Source organism: Ahaetulla prasina, chromosome 10, assembly GCF_028640845.1.
Source record: "Ahaetulla prasina isolate Xishuangbanna chromosome 10, ASM2864084v1, whole genome shotgun sequence".
NCBI classification, from domain to species: Eukaryota; Metazoa; Chordata; class Lepidosauria; order Squamata; family Colubridae; genus Ahaetulla; species Ahaetulla prasina.
The window spans coordinates 13,913,652-13,933,511 of NC_080548.1; the positions used below are offsets into that span (position 1 = coordinate 13,913,652).

General features: G+C 45.4%; 1 long non-coding RNA gene across 2 annotated transcripts in view; it reads left to right on the plus strand.

Annotated features, from left to right (window-relative positions):
* LOC131204182 (uncharacterized) overlaps positions 1-19,860 on the plus strand; it is a 31,417-nt gene that overhangs the window by 862 nt on the left and 10,695 nt on the right. The window contains exons 1-2 of one of the 2 annotated variants that reach the window (XR_009156550.1): positions 15,008-15,511; positions 19,476-19,579. This is a non-coding gene — a long non-coding RNA (uncharacterized LOC131204182). Of the gene's footprint in view, positions 1-15,007; positions 15,512-19,475; positions 19,580-19,860 lie in introns of those variants that run through there. The other variant, XR_009156549.1, reaches the window with a different exon arrangement.

A 19,860-nucleotide genomic window follows, 5' to 3' on the forward strand; every position in this document is an offset into this window, starting at 1 on the left:
TTCTATTCTATTCTATTCTATTCTGTTCTATTCTATGACTATCATTAAGTGTTGTATCATTAAGTGTTAAATTTGTACCCTATGACTATCATTAAGTGCTGTAAGTGTTGTGCCTTGATGAAGGGATCTTTTCTTTTATGTACACTGAGAGCATATGCACCAAGACAAATTCCTTGGGTGTCCAATCACACTTGGCCAATAAAAAATTCTATTCTATTCTAAAACGGGAATGAGAGGTGCAGGCCATTATCCCTGCCAGCTCATTTCGTTTTCCAGCAATCTCCCGGGTTGGCTCCCCACCCCACATCCCTGTTCTTCACATGGGGTGGCTGGGTTCACACGAGACGCTGAGCTGCAGATGCAGCGGCTGCCCAAGCGGTAACTCCCGCCCTTGTTTCTGACGACAGGTTGTTTTGACCTGCAGTTCAGAGTTGAGGAAATGTTTGTAGAGATTCTCGGTCATCCGGGTCAAGGTTGTCCCAGAGGTGTTTTTTTCAGAAGGCAACTGGACTTTCTTGTTTGTTTTTTTCTTCTGAAGACGTTCCGCTTCTCATCCAAGAAGCTTCTTCAACTCTGAAGAAGCTTCTTGGATGAGAAGCGATGAGAAGCGAAACGTCTTCAGAAGAAAAAAACAAACAAGAAAGTCCAGTTGCCTTCTGAAAAAAACACCTCTGGGACATTTGAGGAAATGAATTAGTTCGGTAACCTGGTTGAGCAAGTTGTATAAACACAGCTGGTATTGGGGCTTTGAGCAGTCCTGATTGTCCATCACCATCCTTGCCCTCTTCCTTGGTTGACCTTCTGCTCATCTTTCCAATGACATTGGATGTATGCATGTGTGAATTCTGTTTTCTGTTCATGTCACAAAATGGGCTGATATATTTATCCTACTCATTTATTTATTTATTTATTTATTTATTTATTTATTTATTTATTTATTTATTTATTTATTCGAATTTTTATACCACCCTATCTCCCGAAGGACTCAGGGCGGTTCACAGCCAGATAAAAACATGCAAATAATACAGGTAAAAACAACAATTAAAAAACTTATTAATTAGGCCGAATTAAAAATATCACTAGAATAAAATAATATAAAACCCCATTAAAAACTAAATTTAAAAACTAAAACCCTAGGCTAGCCCTGCGCAAATAAATAGATGTGTCTTAAGCTCGCGGTGGAAGGTTCGGAGGTCAGGAAGTTGACGAAGCCCTGGGGGAAGCTCGTTCCAGAGGGTGGGAGCCCCCACAGAGAAAGCCCTTCCTCTGGGTGTCGCCAGTCGGCACTGCCTGGCGGACGGCACCCTAAGGAGTCCCTCTGTGAGAGCGTACGGGTCGGTGGGAGGCGATCGGTGGCAGTAGGCGGTCCTGTAACTAACCCGGCCCTATGCCATGGAGCGCTTTAAAGATGGTAACCAAGACCTTGAAGCGCCCGAAAGGCCACAGGTAGCCAGTGCAGTCTGCGCAGGAGTGGTGTAACATGGGAGCCACGAGGGGCTCCCTCTATCACCCGCGCAGCTGCATTCTGAACCACCTGAAGCCTCCGGATCACCTTCAAGGGGAGCCCCATGTAGAGAGCGTTGCAGTAATCCAAGCGAGATGTCACGAGCGCATGAGTGACCGTGCATAAGGCATCCTGGTCTAGGAAGGGGCGCAACTGGTGAACCAGGTGAACCTGGTAAAAAGCTCTCCTGGAGACGGACGTCAAATGATCTTCAAACGACAGCCGTCCATCCAGGAGAACGCCCAAGTTGCGCACCCTTTCCATCGGGGCCAATAACTCGCCCCCAACAGTCAGCCGCGGATGCGACTGACTGTATCGGGGTGCCGGCATCCACAGCCACTCCGTCTTGGAGGGATTGAGCTTGAGCCTGTTTCTCCCCATCTAGACCCATACGGCTTCCAGACACCGGGACAGCATTTATGCCATGTTGTCTTTAGTTTTTGAAACATTTTATAAACCAACATGTTTTTTTTTAGATGTCATCAATGTATACACAATGTATTGAGATAGTATAAGTTCTCCTGCTTGAGGAGGGGGCTGGACTAGAAGACCTCCAAGAACCCTTCCAGCTGTATTCTATTCTAAATTCTAAATTATACACTCGCAGCTCTCTCTTCCAGTGCTTAAGCTGCAGTTTTATACAGGCAGCCCTTGACTTGCAACCATTTGTTTAGTGACCGTTTGAAGTTACAACAGCATTGAAAAAAATGACCTATGACTCTTTTTTCACACTTACAACCGTTGCAGCCTCCCCGTGATTAAAATTCAAGCACTTGGCAACTGGGGTGTATTTATGACTGTTGCCCTATCCCAGGTCATATGATTACCATGGTATCTCCCTGGCCAACTTCTGATAAGCAAAGTTAATGGGAGAAGCCAGATTTGCTTAATGACCACATGATTCATTTAACACTGCAGTTATTCAATCAATCAATCAGATTGGAGCTGAAAGGGACCTTGGAGGTCTTCTAGTCTAACCCCCTGCTCAAGCAGAAGATTCTATACCCGTGATGGCGAACCTATGGCACGGGTGCCGGAGGTGGCATGCAGCGCTGTCTCTGATGGCACGGGAGCTGTTGCCCCAGTTCAGCTCTGCTGCGCATGCACAAGAGGCAGGGGGCATGCAGAGGGCCCCACATGTGCATGTGTGGGGGGCAGGGCATGTGCGGGTGGGGCACATGCATGGGGACAGGGTGCATGCACGGTGCCCATGCACCCATGCATGGGGGCACATGCACGGGGCATGCGCACATGCACAGGGTGGGGTGCATGCACGGGCTGCACGCACATTGCATTTGCGCACATGCACAGGGTGGGGTTCGGGCGCACGGCACGCATTTGCGCGCGCACACACACACACACACACACACACACACACGCTTTGGGCACTCAGTCTGGAAAAGGTTAGCTAGCCATCACTGTTCTATACCATTTCAGGTAGGTGGCAGTCCAGTCTTTTCTTAAAAACCTCCAGCGATGAAACTTCTACAGCTTCTGGTGGCAAGCTGTTCCGCTGGTTAATTGTCCTCACTGTTAGGAGGTTTCTCCTCGATTCCAGATTGCTTCTCTCTTTGATTAGTTTGCAGCCATTGTTTCTTGTCTTCTGGTGCTTTGGAAAATAAGTTGACCCCCCCTCCTCTTCACTTAACAACTGTGACAAAAAGGTCATAAAATGGGGCACAACTAACTGAACAACTGCCTTACTTAGCAACAGAAATGTTGGCTTCAATTGTGGGTGTAATTTGAGGACACCTATAGTGCAACTATTGTATCAGGTTAATGGAGAGGTAAGTCCGAACAGGAATAGCTACATAAGGTTGCGACAAACCAGAGGTGGGTTTCAGCAAGTTCTGACCGGTTCTGGAGAACCGGTAGCGAAAATTTTGAGTAGTTCGGAGAACTGGTAGTAAAAATTCTGACTGGCCCCACCCCCCATCTATTCTCTGCCTCCCAAGTTCCAGCTGAACTTGGGAGGAAATGGGGATTTTGCAGTAACCTTCCCCTGGATTGGGGTGGGAATGGAGATTTTACAGTATCTTTGCCCTGCCACACCCACCAAGCCACGCCCATCAAACCATGCCACACCCACCAAGCCACGCCCATCAAACCCTGACATGCCCACCAAGCCACACCTACAGAACCAGTGGAAAAAAATTTTGAAACCCACCACTGCTACAAACATCCATGGTAGATCTATCTGTTGCCTATCTATCATCTTTCATCTGTCTGCATCCATCCATCCTACCTTTTTTATCATTTTCCTACAGTCAATCACCTTTGCTTGGGGTGGATGAAATAAACAGGACTTCCTTTTTTTATCATCCCTAAGATTTATGCAAAAAAATAATAATAACCCAACCTGGAATGAATATTGCTTTTCCTTTCATCCTTCAGCCCCCATTCCCCCGCCCCGCTTCCGCCTTCCATTGTTTTCTGAGCAGACGGGCAAATTTCCAGCAAAGGCTGAGTTGCAGCCAAGGACTGTAAAGAATTCTACTATCTAATATAAGGGCTGCAATAATTTTGACAATTACACGATGTCAGCCAACAGAGATTTCAAGCTGAGGGAAGCTGTCCAGGGCATCACCCAGATAGGGCAATGTTCCTCAACCGTGGTGACTTGACGCTGGGTGAACTTCAGCTCCCAGAATTGAAGGTGGCTGGGGAATTCTGAGAGTTGCAGTGCAACACAGCTTCAAGTCGCCAAGGTTGAGGAACCCTGAGATATGGTGAGCTATCTAAGGGTAGCCCTGTGACCTCATAAGGCTCAGAAGTATTCTGAGTAAAATATTTTTATCAGTATTTTTATCATTTTATCAGTATTCTGGTAAATAAAGCTGAGTTTGGAGTTGGCTTTGCGGTAGATCAGATTCAGTACAGGTCATTGAAATCGGATTGTAAGAGATCAAGGGGAAGAAGGGAGCCTGGCTGTCATTGGAGGGAATCTTGAAGGACACATTCAGTCCATGGGGGCCCACTTCTTTGTAAGAAGAAAGGGAAAGATCAAAGCAAAGCAGAACATCAAGGCTCCCTTCCCACCCTTTGACCAGCTGTGGGCGTGGGAGGCATCTGCTCCCATTCTTCTACGCAAGGAAGGAATGCGTTGAATTTCTGGGGTGTGTCTGTGTGTTTTTGCATTTTCTTCCCACGAACTAAACAACCATTTGTCCCAAGGGTGCTTTTTTTTTTTTCTTTTTCAAGAGGCAATTAGACTTTCTGGTTTTTCTTTGAAGACGTTTCGCTTCTCATCCAAGAAGCTTCTTCAGCTCTTCTTTAGAAAAAAAAGCACCTTTGGGACAACCGTGACCTGGATGACTGAGAATCTCCGTAGACATTTAAACGATGATATTTCTCTCTCTCTCTCTTCCATTCTCTCTCTCTCTCTCTCTCTCTCTCTCTGTATTTGTGTCTCTGTCTCTCTGGGTGTCTGTATCTCCCTCTGTCTCTCTGTCTCTCTCTCTCTGTGTCTGTCTGTCTCTTTTTCTTTTTTTGTCACAACAGTATATACCAGTGATTCCCAAACTGTGAGCCGCGGCTCCCCAGGGAGCCGCGCTATCGTCATGGGGGCGCCGCGGAATATCTGCGCCCGCTGGGTCCGGCGCTGATGCGCCATTTCTGGGGCGTCTGGGGCGCATGCGCAGTTGCAGGTCGGATTTCCGGGGGAGCCGCGGGCGAAAAAGATTGGGAACCTCTGGTATATACAATCATCAACATAAACAATAATTCATCATGAGAGAAAAAGTATATATAAGTAAAAGTATAAGTAAAAGTATGCATATAATACTATAATGAAGAGAACCATGGGACAGGAACAGTAGGCACTTTTGTGCTCTTATGCATGCCTCTCTCTCTCTCTCTCTCTCTCTCTCTCTGTGTGTGTGTGTGTGTGTCTCTGTCTCTCTGTCTGCCTGTCTCTCTCTCTCTCTCTATGTGTGTGTGTGTGTGTGTTTGTGTGTGTGTGTCTGTCTCTCTCTCTTTGTGTCTGTCTCTCTGTCTGCCTCCCTGTCTCTCTCTCTCTCGGTGTGTGTATATGTGGGAAGGTCTAATCAGGAAGGGTGCCAGATGTGTGTGCAGGAGAAGAAGACTACTTCTTCTCCTCAAAGACTACTTCAGCTTTAACTGCAATAATACAAGAGCAACCAATAGATTTAAACTTAATGTCAACCGCTTTAATCTAGATTGCAGAAAATATGACTTCTGCAACAGGATCATCAGTGCTTGGAATACTTTACCTGACTCTGTGGTCTCTTCCCATAATCCCAAAAGCTTTAACCAAAAACTTTCTACTATTGACCTCACCCCATTCCTAAGAGGACCATAAGGGGCGTGCATAAGCGCACAAACGTGCCTACCGTTCCTGTCCTATTGTTTTTCTTTTCTTCTATATCTTTATATACTATATAACCTTTCTGTATGATAGTTACATATATTGTTGTGACAAAATAAATAAATAAATAAAAATAAATAAATAAATAAAATAAATAAAGAAGCCGAACATAATCAAGATGCATGCAGAAAGGGCGGGCCTTCAATTGCCTGGGTGTGGCCACCATCTTTATGTTTTGGACTCCGTTCAGCCACACCTGATGTCTGCATATTTTTTGACTCCACAGGTTCCTGTTTTTGTTCTCCTGTCTTGTTGTTTCTGAGTGTCAATTCGTGTCCTGGTTAGCCCAAAAAAGATGGGTCCATGTTAGGTATGCATGAAGTGGCCCAAAACACTCAAGAGTTGCTGCCCCACCCTTTGGTGGATTTTTTTCTGTATTTTTCCTCTCTGCATCCCCACCCAGATTTGAGAACAATTAATCAAAGGAACGTCTGACCTCCCAGAGTTGTTACTCCATCGCTGGAGGTTTTTTAAGAAAAGATTAGACGACCATTTCTCCAGCCCTATGATTCTAAACTTAAGTCTTTCTTTTCCTTTTTGGAAGGAATTATTTTGGAGGATTATTCTACCGACTGGCCGAGTTTCATCATCTTTACATAATTTCTTGAGTTCAAAAGAATTAAAACTCTCACCATTAGTGTAGAGATCATTTGGAAAAAAAATCCATTTTTAGATATCCTAGAATTTATGCCTACCACAAACCTAAAATTTGGCTTTCTTTTCCTGTTTTCCTGCCAGCTCTCCAAAGAATTGAAGGATCGATCTTTACAAGATCTCCTTTGTACACTGTAGAATTTTTCAAAGATCAGGAATATTTTCTACTTTCTTGCAGCTTACAATTTTTTCAGGGAGAACATTTTCTTGCCTTGTTTTCTTCTTCTTTGTTTCGCCAAAGCTGCCGAGTGAATCTGAGTGATCTAATTGTGTTGGTATTTCACTAAAGTTTAACTACTGTATACAGTTGTTTGTTAGAGAGGACATGCAGTGACCTTTTCATTAATGCAGATAATTTGGCTTTGAATCCTCTGCTTGTATTCACTCCCAGGCCAGAATAAACACAGGTGGCTCAGGGACAGAAGCTTTGCTAAGGGGACTGCAGGGCAAAATAGACCCCCAGGAGGAAAGTCATTGGTGTGCTGATTGAATTACAGGTATATAGCCTTCCCAGACTTCAATTATGGGCAAAAAAGAATCTTATTTCCAGTGGGGAGAAAGTATAGGTACCGTGTTTCCCCCAAAATAAGGCCTTGTCTTATATTTTTTGAACCCCGAAATAAGTGCTTGGCCTTATTTTCAGGGAGGTCTTATTATCTTGGGGCGCGTGGAGCAAGATGGGGCTCCTCTTGCCGTCTTACCTGATTTCCAGCTCTGCGTTTAAATATTTTTGGGGAGGGCTTATTTTCAGGGGGGGGGAAGGCTTATAGAATAGAATAGAATAGAATAGAATAGAATAGAATAGAATAGAATTGAATAGAATAGAATAGAATAGAATTTATTGGCCAAATGTGATTGGACACACAAGGAATTTGTTTTGGTGCGTATGCTCTCAGTGTACATAAAAGAAAAAGAAAAAAAAACCTTCATCAAAAGTACAACATTTACTACACAAATGATGGTCATAGGTTGCAATTTAACCCTTAATGATAGCAACAAAAAGTTACAGTCATATAGTCATAAGTGGAAAGAGATTGGTGATGAAAACGATGAGAAGATTAATAGTAGTGCAGATTTAGTAAATAGTTTGACAGTATTGAGGGAATTATTTGTTTAGCAGAGTGATGGCCTTCGGGAAAACACTGTTCTTATGTCTAGTTGTTCTGGTGTGCAATGCTCTATAGCAGCGGTTCTCAACCTGTGGGTCGTGACCCCATTGGGAGTCGAATGACGATTTGCCAGGGGTCGCCTAAGACCATCGGAAATATGGGAAGTATACTGGCGAGTCGAAGAATCTCGCTCCAATGGTTGACTCCACAAGCCAGCTGCAGGCTCTTCAAATCGCTAGCTGAATTCGGCTTCAGGCGCAATGAATTAAAAGAGAGAGAAATCTTTGCTCTGATGTCTCCCTCTCAAGCCAGCTGCAATCACTCCCAATCGCTAGCCTAATCTGGCTTCAGGCGCGATAAACTTAATAGGGGAGGAGTCTCCGCTTTAATGCCTCCGTCCTCAAGGCAATTGCAAGCAGTTCAGATCGCTAGCCAATAAGGCTTCAGGCGCGATAAATTCAAAACGAAAATAATTTTACGGTTGGGGTCGCCACATTGTGGGGAATTGTATTAAAGGGGTCGCAGCACTATAAAGGTTGAGAACCACTGCTCTATAGCGTCGTTTTGATGGTAGGAGTTGAAACAGTTTATGTCCTGGATGTGAGGGATCTGTAAATATTTTCACGGTCCTCTTCTTGATTCGTGCAGTATTAAGGTCCTCAATGGAAGGCATAAAATAAATATTTTAGCGCATGGGCTCAAAAGCCCGACTGGGCTTATTATCAGGGGATGTCTTATTTTCAGGGAAACAGGGTAGTTGACCATATGTAATTGACAGGTGGGATTTTATCATAGATTTTTTTAATCTGATATTTATTATTTTATTCTAGAATTTGTAATTGTATATTTACTGAGTGTTTTTATTTGTTCTGGTCTCTGGTCTATGATTGTAATAAATTGAGTCATAAATATCATGTAATAAATATAATCAGGGGATGTCTTATTTTCAGGGAAACAGGGTAGTCCTCGACTTACAACCACCACAGAGCCCAAAATTTATGTTGCTAAGTGAGAAATATGTCCAGTGAGCTGTGCCCCCTCTTATTATTATTTTTTTTCTTACCATTTTTGTTAAGCGATGCACTGCAGTTGTTCAGTTAGCAACACGGTTGTTAAGTGAATCTGGCTCCCCCAGTGACTTTGCTTGTCAGAAGGTCGCAAAAGGGGATCACACGACCCTGGGACACTGCAACCGTCACAAATACAAACCTGTTGTCAACGTGTAAATCACGTGACCCTGGGGAGGCTGCAATGGTCATAAGTGCGAAAAATGGTCATAAGTCACTTTTTTCAGTGCTGTGGTAACTTTGAACGGTCACTAAACAAACTCTTGTAAGTCAAGGATTACATGTCTTATCTGCTGAAATTCCCCGTTTTATTGGTTCTGCGTACTGGATTGGGCTCACATCCAACACCGAGTCAAAAATTTTTAAAATCATCCTTTGTTGAATAAAACCATAGCAGAGTCATTCCCATACAAGGCTATGTCCCTCTGATGACCTCTGCCTTTGTAATAAAGACTGATTTTAATGGGACGTCACTGTGGTTGGGTTTATCTGTTGGGCCAAAAAGAAATTATTGTGATATTTAACCCCAGAAGAACACCGTGTGAAGGAATTTGGGCACTCTTCCAGACCTCCTCCCCATTAACTGCTATGTTTTCCATCGGGTTACACCAGGGGTCTCCAACCTTGGCAACTTTAAGACTTGTGGACTTCAACTCCCAGAGTTCCTCCCAGAGTTTGCTGGCTGAGGAACTCTGGGAGTTGAAGTCCACAAGTCTTAAAAGAGCCAAGTTTGCAGACCCCTGGGTTACACCAAGGAGCCCTGGAGGCACTGTGATTAGAATGTGGTATTGCAGGTAAATTCTTCCCACAGCCAGGTGTTCGATCCTGATGGGCTCAAGGTTGACCCAGCCTTCCATCCTTCCAAGGTTGGTAAAAATGAGGACCCAGATTGTTGGGGCCGATATACAAATAATGCTGACGTTGCAAATACACCCAGAGAGTGCTGCAATGCACTATGGGGCAGTATGTAAGTCTAAATGTTAGTGCTATTCATATGTAACTTCAGGTAGTCTTCGACTTACAACAGTTCATTTAGTGACCGTTTGAAGCTACCAAAGCACTGAAAAAAGTGACTTATGACTGTTTTTCACAGTTACGACCTTTGCAGCATCCTCATCAGGGGTGAAATTCAGCCGATTCTATCCAGATCGCGCGATCTAGTAGAGCCGACTGCGCGAAGCCCCGCCCACCCACGCAGATGTCATGATGTCCCTTTTTTGTGATGATTTTCAGCCTTGGCACATGTGCAGAAGGCTTTGCGCATGCGCGGAGGGTGGCGCATACACATTTGTGAACCGGTAGGGAAGATAAGTGAATTTCACCCCTGATCCCCACGATCATGCGATCAAAATTCAGCTGCTTGGCAACTGGTTCATACTTATGACCATTGCAGCATGGTAAAATCCTTCTTGGAGTGACACCGGTTCACTGCCTGCGCATGTGCGGTGTGCGCCAAAAGCACGCTCTGTGCACGCATGCACTGTGCGCACATGCGCAGTGTGTACCAAATGCCCGCTTTGCATGGAAAAAGGCGGCTTCACTAGGTAAGTAGAACAGCGAGGGGGCGGGGAATAGCTGTGCCGCGTGATTTAGCTTTTCTGGAAAGCAGGATTTCCTGCTTTCTAGTGAAGCTAAACCGCGCGGAACAGCTGATCGTCGGAAATACCGGTTCAGATGAACCGGTAGCTTTTTTTAACTATCTGGTTGCGTGAACTGGTAGTTTTTATCACTACCGGTTTACCTGAACCGAAGTGAACCAGTAGCATTTCACCTCTGCGTTGCAGTGTCCCCAAGGTTGTGTGATCCTCCTCTTTTGTGACCTTCTGATGGGTGAGCCAGATTCACTTAACAACCTTGTTACTAATTTAATGACCACAGTGATTCACTTAATCACACTGTGGCAAGAAAAGTCATAAAATGGGGGCAAAACTTAATTAACTAATTACTCACTTAGCAACATAAATGTTGGGTTCAGTTGTGGTCGTAAGCCGAGGACTAGCTATATGTGTGAACTAGCTATTGGAAATAAATTATCTGTCCAAGCTCTACCCTTCCAGGTGGAAGACAGGAGAAGGTCACAGTAATTTATCCGCACATGATCTCAAAATGCCAGGGGTAAGAGATGACAATAAACCTTCGGTGGCCCAGCATGTGACACAAACCTTTCTGAACAATGGTGTCATATATCCTCCATGAACGATCCTATTTCTGAAGAAGCAGATGCGAGACTGCAAAAAAAAATGCTTCCCCTTATTAACGGAAGAAGCCTAACATGTCAGAAGAGGATCAGATAAGAAAAGACGACAAAGACGGGGAGGAGAAGTATTTGGCTGTCATTTGATTAGGAACCATTCTGATTTTGCATTTTCCAACCAATCAACCAACCAAAATGCAGCTATTGTTCTACATTCGTGTTTTTCCGGACAATAAAATGTGATCTGTCGACAAAAAAAAAAAAAAAAGCTTGAGAAAAGTCTGTGTGAAAAATTCATAATAGTACATTGTTTATGTCTGTCAAATTTAGAGACGGCTCATCTCACACAGCAAAATGCTGACATTAAAGTATAGAATTGCATTGAATGAGGAGGAGAATGGTTTACCCAGGGGGTGGGCTTCAAAAATGTTAGCAAGTGGTTCTCTGTCCGGTTGCTGGGTGGGCGTGACCATGGTGAGTGTGGCCTAGTCGGCCTCCTGCACCATGGGGGGAGCGTTTTTGCCCTCCCCGGGCCCTGAAGGCTTTCCTCAAGCCTCTGGGAGGGCAAAAATGGCCTCCCCAGGCCCTGGAGGCCAGAAATGGGCCTGTTTCCACCCTTCTCGAACTTCCAGTAGGCCCGTTTTTCGCCCTCCCCGAGCCTCCACACGCGCCCTGCACTTACCTGCATCCAAAACCGGCCATGTGGGGACTCCTGGGAGGTGTTGGCAGGGGCAGCCAGGAGTGGGAATTGGGGGTTCTCCAAACTGCAGAGAATCTCAGCTAGAGGTTCTCCCGAACCCCCGGCAGCCCACTCCTGGGTTTACCCAGACCGTCCGTTAAAGAACAACAATCCAGAAGGTCTCTGTCTTGAGACATTGCAGCAAAATAACATATTTTAGTGCAAAGCTACTGGGGAGAGCACAGCTTTTCCAACAGGCCCAGAGAAATCTGTACAAATGCTCTTGTTCTTTAATCATCCAGATTGTAGGAAGTTTGCTCCTTTCTTCCATTAATTGCAGTGGCTTGATGCCAAAGTAACCCTCTTCCCTCCTGTTTATTTTAATTTTAATGGGAGGTATTTTCAAAAGCTCCGCTGGCGTGGTAGAAGGAAAATGTTCACCTCTCATCTTGGTCCTTGCAAAAAGTCTGGGTATTAAATCCCATTATGTGCTTCAGAACAGGGGTCTCCAAACCTTGGCAACTTTACGACTTGTGGACTTCAACTCCCAGAATTCCTCAGCCAGCGCATGCACTGGCTGAGGAATTCTGGGAGTTGAAGTCCATAAGTCGCAAAGTTGCCAAGGTTGGAGTCCCCTGTTCCAGACCATCCTGCTTTGAATTCCCCTATTGCTCTTTAATAAGCCAGAATCAATCAATCTATCTATGTATCTATCTATCTATGTATCTATCTATCTCTTTCTTTGTTTCTTTCTTTCTTCCTTCCTTCCTTCTTTCCTTCCTTCCTTCTTTCTTTCTTTCTTTTTCTTCCTTCCTTCCTTCTTTCTTTTTCCTTTCTTTTACTCTTTCTTTTTCTTCCTTCCTTCCTTCCTTCTTCCTTTCTTTTTCTTCTTTCTTCTTTCTTTCTTTCTTTCTTTTCCTTCCTTCCTTCCTTCCTTCCTTCCTTCCTTCCTTCCTTTCGTTTACCCTGAAAAAGCAGCCATGCAACTTTTATAACTCTTGTCAGTTTCCCCCCCCCCCCCAGTAGAGCTGTTGTGAAACCAGCTTGTTTTGATTAGGTTATGGCTCAATATACCAGCCAGAAAATGAGTCACTTCAGAAACCAGGGGAAGCTTCGTGAATGATGACAACCAGCATCGGGGAATCTAATGTTTACACAGAAACTCCAGAGCTACTTACAGCTTTCTAAAACAGCTTGTAAACCAGACCTTCTGTCAAAGCGATGTCAAATTTTAGTGGAAAGCTTCCTCCACCCTCAGGAGGAATGTAGTCTGGCCTGATTTTTTAATTTTTTTAAAAAAAATTATGTATTTAAAGAATTCATAAGGCTGCATTCAGAATTTGGGATTTTCTGCCACATACATCCGTAAACATGACAAAAAAATATTTTTTTAAAAAAGGTCTATAACTAATACAGGTAGTCCTCGATTTATAGCCATTTAGTTTAGCAACTGCTCCTCAAACGTATGACTGTGGCATCATCCCCACACTTGCGTGATCAAAATTTGGGCACTTGGCAACTGGCATATGTCTACAACACTTGAAGAGTCCCTGGGTCATGTGATGGCCATTTGCAATCTTCCCGAGTCCCTCAATTTTGATCATGTGATCATGGGGATGCTATGAAGGTCATAAGTAGGAGGACTAGTTGTAAATCAGTGCCATTGTAACTTCAGGTGGTCACTAAATGAAAGGTTGTAAGTCTAGGAATACTTAATCTTTTTTGCAGCCTGCGAACCAGTCTCTCACTCTTGGAAGATCATCAAGAAGCAGCCTAGTCTAACAGGTCCAAAGGAGATCATGACACACAATCATTTTTTTTTCTTCCAATGGTCTTTGGAGTTTCCATCCTCAAATAAATGGATTCTACTTGCTGTCTGTAGCAGGGTGCTGCAGACACCACAGCCGACCAATGGAGCAGACATCCAGGGCTTACTTAGAATTACAGGATAACAGAGATGGAAGGGACCTCGGAGGTCTTCTAGTTCAACCCCCTGCTCAAGCAGGAAACCCTATATCAGTGATGGCAAACCTTTTCAGCACCGAGTGCCCAAACCAGAAATTGTGTGCATGTGTGTGCATGTGCGTGCACCGGAGCACCAAGAACCTGAAGACCACCTGGCCGGCACGCATCTTTGGGTTTCCTGCATACACATACACGTAGGTCAGCTGGTCTTCGTGCATGCTGGAGCACCGGAAACCTGAAGATCAGCTTGCTGGCGCGTGCATGCCTATTTTTTGCCCGTTTTTTGGTGCCATTTTCAAGCCATTTTGGGCTGTTTTCAGGCCATTTTCCAGTCTGTTTTTTGGGCCATTTTCTGGCTCTATGACACCCACGACTACCAGCTGGCCGGCATGCATGTGTGCACCAGAAATTAGAAGAGCAGCTGGCGATGGTGTGCGTGCCCACAGAGAGGGCTCTGTGTGCCATCTCTGGCACGCATGCCATAGGTTCGCCATCACGGCCCTATATCATTTCAGACAAACGGCTGTCCAATCTCTTCTTAAAAAACAGGGTTGGAGGATCCACAGCTTCTGGAGTCAAGCCGTTCCATTAATTGTTCCAACTATCAAGAAACTTCTCCTTAGTTCTAGGTTGGTTCTCTCCTTGATTAGTTCCCATCCGTTGCTCCTTGTTTTGCCTTCTGGTCCTTTGGAAACTAGGTTGACACTCCCCCCTTTTTTGTGGAAGCCCCTCAAATATTGGAAGACTGCTATCATGTCACCCCCTAGTCCTTCTCTTCATTACAGTAAACATGGCTTAAGTCTAGGGCGGGGTGTCAAACTTGATTTCATTGAGGGCCGCATCAGGGTTGTGTTTGACCTTGGGAGGCCAGGGGTGGGCGTTGCCGAGGGCATGGCCAGCTCGATGTCACTCATCAAGGCTCCGTTTTGGGCTGCAACAGCCTCTTGCAGCCTCTGCCCACAAAAACAGAGCTCAGGGAGGCTGTGTGCGGCTGGCCTGGGCTCTGTTTTTGCTGGCAGAGGGCTGCAGGAGGTCATCGTGGCCAAAAATGGAGCCCGGGTGGCAATGGTGGGTTTCAAAATTTTTTACTACCGGTTCTGTGGGTGTGGCTTGGTGGGCGTGGCATGGCTTGGTGGGCGTGGCTTGGTGGGCATGGCGGGGGAAGGTTCCTGCAAAATCCCTATTTCCTCCCAATCAGCTGGGACTCCAGAGGCAGAGAATAATGGGGGCGGGGCCAGTCAGAGGTGGTATTTACCGGTTCTCCAAACCACTCAAAATTTCCACTACCGGTTCTCCAGAACTGGTCAGAACCTGCTGAAACCCATCTCTGCCGGGTGGGCTGTGTACGGCCTCCCAGAGCTCCATTTTTTGTTGACAGAGGGCTACAGGAGGCTGTCGTTGCTGAAAACGGGAGGGCCGCACACTGGCAGAAGCACCACAGTGTTGTGACCCAGACTCGAGCAGGTAGCAACAAACGCAGTCCTTAATGAAAATAAACTTTATTCAAGCAGCTGGGAATTGACCCATTCCCAGCGTCATGAAACTCAAAAGAAAGCAAAGGCTTCTCACACAAAACAGTCTGTCATTATTTCCAACCTGGTCCAATTTAGATAATTGCCAAAGTCCTTTGCAGATAAGAGTCTCGAGCAGAGAATGGAGAGCTGCCAAGGTCTTCTCAGAGAAACATCCAGAGCAGAGAATGGGACGAGCGCAGCTCCAACGTTGTTTTCTGGGAAACTGAGACACCGATGCCTGTCTCCTTTTAAACCTTATGGGAGGGCCATAAGGTTCCCCTCGCACATATGTTCTAGTCGTTCCCGACTCTAAGAGGCGCTGCTCATCTCCGTTTCTAAGCCGAAGAGCCAGCACTGTCCGAAGACGTCTCCGTGGTCATGTGGCCGGCATGACTAAACGCCAAAGGCGCATGGAACACTGTTCCCTTCCCACCAAAGGTGGTCCCTATTTTTCTACTTGCATTTTTTACGTGCTTTCGAACTGCTAGGTTGGCAGAAGCTGGGACAAGTAACAAGAGCTCACCCCGTTACGCGGCACCAGGGATTCGAACCGCTGAACTGCCGACTTTTCGATCGACAAGCTCAGCGCCTTAGCCACTGAGCCACCGCGTCCCATTTAGGCAGATAAGAGCTCCCAATTATTTTCTCAGTGCAGTGGGGTGGATTTGTAAGAGACTCTGGCTGAAGGCGTTCGCAGTCCGATAAAACTGTGGAGAGGATATCCCCTCGGCTTCTAAAGCGGGGCTTTGGTTCAAGCGAGGAAAACAAAGTGTGTTCTTTTTATTAGAAACAGCAGCTTATGGTTGCACCATGAAAAACGTCTCTCATCATTTGCTGGAAGCTGCTTTAGAAACATTCAAGGAAGTATCTTCGGGCGTGGCTGGCTCGTCAAAAGCCATTTCAGATTCACAAGTGTTTGCCTGCAGAGTCACGAGATGGTTTGCAGGGTCCTGAAGAGGGGCCCCGAGGGGGAAGAGACCCATTGGGGCAGTTCTCCTCCAGCAGGGACGGCCACAGAGTGAAGTCAGATATTAATTCCTGTTTATCTGATGCGGCCAACAGGCAGAAATGTTCTTCTCTGTTGTATAACAATGAGGCATCTTTCGTTCATTGTTGTTCTGAAATCTACCAGCTGGAGTCAAAAACAAGAGAACTTCAGGAAGGGGTTTCTGGGTAGCAGCAGTCTCCTCCCCTATCTTTAATAATAATAACAGTAACAGAGTTGGAAGGGACCTTGGAGGTCATCTAGTCCAGCCCCTTGCTCACGCAGGAGAGCCTGTACTAGGGATTTGAACCGCCGAACGGCCGATCTTTGTCATCGACAACCTCAGTGTCTCAGCCACTGAGCCACCTAGTTAGGCTAAATGAAGGAGGTCTGCAGCTCCAGATTTCCCCCCCACCCCCACCCCCACAAAACAACTCCATCACCTTTTAATTCACTGCAACCCTGCGATCATTGACTAGAGAAAGAGCCAGCGCCGAAGAGAGAATTTTTGCGGGCGATTTTGCCAAATTGCCCTACAGATGAGAACATTCTGTTTTGTTAAATAGGGGACCTCAGATAAGCGAGGTCCCTAACCTTAATCATCATGGCAGAGTACAAAGCTTATCGTTTGCGCCTACTTATCTCGCACCAAATGTGTGTAAATATTCTAAGTGGGTCATCAAGATCAAGAGCTAGAAGAGGGGCCACTGGGGGATTTTCCAGGGAAGCTGGAAACAGTTTGGATTACATCGGGCCCTTCAGCCTTGATCTCGGTCCTTCACCAAATATCTTTGGGGCTGCTCAGGTGAGGAGGCTGGCAACAAGGACAGTGGACCTGAGCTGATGACCTCTGGTCCAGCCAGGCAGTGGCAGCTGGTAAAGCTCACGAGGAAATTTAAAAAACCTAGGGGGGCAGGGGGCAGTCTTGTGGGAAGTTCTTCTCTGACTTGGAAGTGTTGGAAGAAATGTCCTTCGGGGTTTGGTTCCAAATGGGGGGAAAAAGACACTGGATTCATGGAAGTTGCTTGGAAAGAAGGTTTATTGATGAACAGGATCACATGCCTTGGCGATCTTGGGCAAAAAAAGGGAAGAGATGTGGAGAATCCCTGGGTTTTATACCCTCTCTGGCTTTGAACTTCCTGGGGCGCAGGAAGGGTATCCTGACTGGTTGCTGTCGAGAGGTCATAGCTAGCTTTTTAGGTTGTCTGTGTGTTAATGGTTGAATCTTGCTGGGTGATGCAATGAAGGGCAATTAAATGGCTCTGCCTGAAGGAGGTATATTTTTGTTATGTAGAATAGATTGGCCCAGGCCTTAATGGCCCAATAACAAAAGTGGGGGGGGGCTGAGTTTCTGCCTCCCTTTTAGGGGAAATATTCTGCCCTTTTAATATTTCCTAAATTATCTCATTTTTAAGGAGAGGGGTGGGTTTTAACTTCCTACAGACTTCAGTGCCATCATGTTTAATCAAGAGGGCTGGGGATTATGGGAGTTTAAACCTAAGACTTCTGGAGAAGACCATTGGATGGAGAGAAGGCTACCCTGAAAGCTACCAGCACAGCAAGGCTGATTTTCCTTGACAAGTCAACAGGACTGAAGAGCAACTCAAAGAACACCGCTCCAATTCACTAGGAAAGCCAGCTTGGTCTAATGCAGTGCTTCTCAAATAGTGGGGCGCGCCCCCCAGGGGGGGCGCGAGGCTCCGTAAAGGGGGGCGCATTTGACCTCGGCAAACACTGTCATAACAAGCTATTGATACTATTTACAGTCGTGCGGGGGGCGCGAAAAATGTTTTCTTCTTCCTAGGGGGGCATGACAGAAAATAATTGACAAGCACTGGTCTAATGCAAGGGTCAGTAACCTGTGGCTCTGGAGCCGCATGTGGCTTTTACATCCCTCTGCTGCGGCTCCCAATTGCCAGTCAGCTCCACAATTGATAGGGCATTCAGTTAGGATAGGTAGAGGAAAAAGGATGTCATGCTAGGAGGAGACACTGTGATGGGGGGAACTGGACTTCCAGTTGGTTCCAGAATTGAAAGGGGGGCTCCAGGTTAGGGCCTCTGTGGTTCTTTGACTGTTTAAGGTTGCCAACCCCTGGTCTAACGGTTAAGGCACCAGACTAGAGACCTGGAGATTGTGAGTTCTAGTCCCGCTTTAGGCATGAAAGCCAACTAAGTGACTTTAGGCCAGTTATTCTCTCAGCCCAACTCATCTCTCAGGGTGTTGTTGTTGCTGTTGTGGGGGAAATAGGAGGAGAGGGTGTTGTTGTTGTTGTTGTGGGGGAAATAGGAGGAGAGAGGAATATTGTATATGCTCGTGGCTTAGAGTTACTTGCAAAGTGATAAAGGCAGGATAACATAAAATATAAATGCAAAAATATCCACAATTTGAGTATCGATTGCTGCAAACTTCCTTAAATTTGTTAAGGAAAACGGATTCTTTTCTCATTCAGGGCAAGTCCTAACTTTCCACTCGGATGAAACTAAGCACATGAAGAAGGCAGATTCCTTCTCTGTGAGCAATAGACGTATTTTTGCAATAAGATTTCCTAGTTCCAGACTTGACCTTGTCAAAAGGACGAGTTAAACCGCAGAGTTGGAGAAATTGTCCCTGACATTTCTGGGAACTTAATGTTTTGTTACTTCCCTGGTTATTATTATTATTATTTTTAAAGAACAACGGAAACCATACATTGTCTGCCTTTTTGTAGTGCATTTGGTTGCTTTTGCGTATTCAATGATTTGAGGCTTGTTTTTTTCTCTCTTTCCACATTTGGCATCCTGGAAAACTGAAAGAATGTAGAGGAGGCGTCTCTTCAGATCTTAATCTACCTGCTTCTCTTAAGGAAGACTAGACAGTGTTTTTGTTTATTTAAACACACACACGTCATGCAACTGTTGTGTGTCGACATTTAGAGCGAGCTTGAAATGTGGTCATATTGCAGCAAAAATTTCCTGAATCTGTCAGCCACTGTTGTCATTTTTGAAATCAGACAATGAAACAAGTTTATCTCCAGAACAGAAAGTTTTGCCCCTGAACACTGTGATGTTACCTAGATTTTGCCTGTCTTCATACATAATTCCCAGAATTCTGTAGAGCTAACAAACATGTCCCAATTTCTTTTGGCAAATATCAAAAGAACTTGTGTGTTGCATTTTTCTTATGTTAGATTTTCTTTTTTTCTTTTCTAAATCAGCCTTGGTTCTCTAGAATAGATGTCGCTTCACTACAACTCCCGTTATCCCAAACTAGCTTATTGTGAGTCAGGTTTTAGCCTAGTGAGATTTCGAAGACCACAACTTGAAAACGGTGGTGGTTGGAACTGCAGGGCCTAGCTGCTCAGATAGACGGCTCTTGTTCATGAGGTGCAGCGCCTTCTTTGCTAATACCATCCTTTTTTTTTCTCTGCTCACATTCAGCTGACGTTGGAGCAAAATAACTAGGAGGAAGAGGCGGAAATGCAACCCACGTTACTCCTTAAGCCCCGAGTGGATTCTTCAGATGTTCACTGTTCACATCAGTGGTGGGTTTCAAATTTTTTTACTACCATTTCTGTGGGTGTGGCTTGGTGGCTGTGGCATGGCTTGGTGGGTGTAGCTTCGTGGACGTGGCAGGGGAAGGATACTGTAAAATGTCCATTCCCACCCCAATCCAAGGGAAGGTTACTACAAAATCCTCATTTCCTCCCGATCAGCTGGGACTTGGGAGGCAGAGAATAGATGGGGGCGGGGCCAGTCAGATTTTTTACTACCGATTCTCCGAACTACTCAAAATTTCCGCTACCGGTTCTCCAGAACTGGTCAG